At 35.2% G+C, this 2,751-nt stretch overlaps 1 long non-coding RNA gene across 1 annotated transcript; it reads left to right on the top strand.

Annotated features, from left to right (window-relative positions):
- Positions 1-781: 781 nt before the first annotated feature.
- LOC132720345 (uncharacterized) lies at positions 782-1,966 on the top strand. Its single transcript, XR_009624330.1, has 2 exons — positions 782-972; positions 1,292-1,966. It is a non-coding gene; the product is annotated as an uncharacterized LOC132720345 (long non-coding RNA).
- Positions 1,967-2,751: the final 785 nt, after the last annotated feature.

The following is a 2,751-nucleotide window of genomic DNA, read 5'->3' as shown; positions in this document are numbered from 1 at the left end:
TAACCTTAAATGTTTTAAAGAAAAATACAAAGCATATCTTGATGTTCATATGAATGAATGAGTGAGTGATTGAATGAATGAATGAATTAATTAATTTATAAATGAACGAAAGAATGAACGAACGAATGATGCAATATACGTATATGTTTAAACAAATAGTTGAGTGTCTGTCGAAATTATATGTGTTGTATTATTCTAAAAATTACATACTATACATTCATTTTCTACCTATGCGTGTCCTGTCGTTGTTGTTGTTGTTTTCTATTTCAGAAGGCCACATTGGAAATAAGATATATATGATTGTTATTGTATGTTCTTAATGTGTAACCTTCTTTAAATAAAGATATTATTATTATTATTATTAATTAATACTTCATTTCTTGATAGCCACTAGCAACTTCTGCTTATAACACATGAAAGTTAAAACATGATGCAGCATATTTAAAGAAAATTCGTACAAAGCGATGTCGTCAAATTGCTTCTGAAAATTATTTAATGCTCAGGAATTTTAAGGAAGACTATGGTAAATTCTGAATTAAACTGTCAAATGCAATACCAACCGATATCAAGTGTATATACGACAGGTTTTCCAGAATTAATGCACCTGAGTTATTCTTAAGCTCGCGTTTGATAGATTTTGAATGATTCACGTGTCATATCTTTTTACAGGTACGTTTAATTGATACGTAAGCTCTGAAAAGCATCATTTTCACGTATATCCAGCATACATTGATTAACAGCGTACATCAGGGCTTGCCCAGGCCACATGTTTACCACCTTCACATTTTTATGCTCCCCGAAAAAATTTCGGGGGAGCATATAGTCGCCGCCTTGTCCGTCCGTCCGTCCATCCGTCCGTCCGTCTTTCCGTCCGTCCGTCCGTCCGTCCCCTTTTCTTGTCCGGGACATAACTTTGAAACAACAAGAGGTATCAACATGAAACTTTGTAGGTAGATAGATCTCATTGAGTAGGTGTGTGCAGTGCACAAGAAACCGTAACTCTGCCTTGCCTAATTTTTGAATTATTCCCTTTGTTTATTTTTACACTTTGAACTTTGTCCGGGACATAACTCTAAAAGTATAAAAGGTATCAACATGAAACTTTGTAGGTAGATAGATCTCATTGAGTAGGTGTGCAGTGCACAAGAACCATAACTCTGCCTTGCCTAATTTTTGAAATTAAATCTCCCTTTGTTTATTTTACACTTTGAACTTTGTCCGGGACATAACTCTAAAAGTATAAGAGGTATCAACATGAAACTTTGTAGGTAGATAGATCTCATTGAAGTAGGTGTGCAGTGCACAAGAACCGTAACTCTGCCTTGCCTAATTTTTGAATTACCCCCCTTTGTTTATTTTACACTTTGAAATTTGTCCGGGACATAACTCTAAAAGTATAAGAGGTATCAACATGAAACTTTGTAGGTAGATAGATCTCAGTGAGTAGGTGTGCAGTGCACAAGAACGGTAACTCTGCCTTGTCTTATTTTTGAATTATCCCCCTTTGTTTATTTTACACTTTGATCTTTGTCCGGGACATAACTCTTAAAGTATAAGAGGTATCAACATAAAACTTTGTAGGTAGATAGATCTCATTGAGTAGGTGTGCAGTGCACAAGAACCATAACTCTGCCTTGCCTAATTTTTGAATTATCCCCCTTTGTTTATTTTACACTTTGAACTTTGTCCGGGACATAACTCTAAAAGTATAAGAGGTATCAACATGAAACTTTGTAGGTAGATAGATCTCATTGAGTAGGTGTGCAGTGCACAAGAACCGTAACTCTGCCTTGCCTAATTTTTGAATTACCCCCCTTTGTTTATTTTACACTTTGAAATTTGTCCGGGACATAACTCTAAAAGTATAAGAGGTATCAACATGAAACTTTGTAGGTAGATAGATCTCAGTGAGTAGGTGTGCAGTGCACAAGAACGGTAACTCTGCCTTGTCTTATTTTTGAATTATCCCCCTTTGTTTATTTTACACTTTGATCTTTGTCCGGGACATAACTCTAAAAGTATAAGAGGTATCAACATGAAACTTTGTAGGTAGATAGATCTCATTGAGTAGGTGTGCAGTGCACAAGAACGGTAACTCTGCCTTGCCTACTTTTGGAGTTATTGCCCTTTTGTTTCATTTTGACACTTTGACTTTGTCTGGGACAATTACTCTAAAATTATAAGAGATATCAACATTTGAAAAACTTTGTAGATAGTTATAGGTCTCATTGGGTTTGGAAGATGCAGTGCACAAGACCGTAACTCTGCCTTGCCTTATTTTGAAGTAATTGCCCTTTGTTTATTTTTACTTTTTGACTTTGTCCTGGACAATACTTTAAAACTATTAGAGATATCACATGAAACTTTGTAGGTAGCTAGATATAATTAGAACAGAATTGCAATGCTTAAAGAACCTAAACAAAGCCTGGTCTAATTTTGGAGTTATTGCCCTTTGTTCATTTTTACACTTTGACTTTTACCTGGGACATAATTCTGATATCATCAGGAAACTTTATAGATAGATAGATCTCATTGAATAGAAGTGCAGTGCAAAAAACATAACTCCGCTTTGCCTAATTTTGGAGTTTTTTTTGCCCTTTGTTCATTTTTTTTAATACTTTCCTGTGTCGCAGAACCTTCTCGGGGAGCATCACCCGGTTCAAACCGGTTCTTGTTCTTTTCAGTTTCAGGAACAAGAAATAACCGAGAGTATATAGTACATCTTGGAAGAAAATTATTCATTTCCTTTTT

Source organism: Ruditapes philippinarum, unplaced genomic scaffold (genome assembly GCF_026571515.1).
Source record: "Ruditapes philippinarum isolate M1 unplaced genomic scaffold, ASM2657151v2 ctg24063_1_1_1_1, whole genome shotgun sequence".
NCBI lineage: Eukaryota > Metazoa > Mollusca > Bivalvia > Venerida > Veneridae > Ruditapes > Ruditapes philippinarum.
This window is presented reverse-complemented; position numbering and strand designations above follow the sequence as displayed.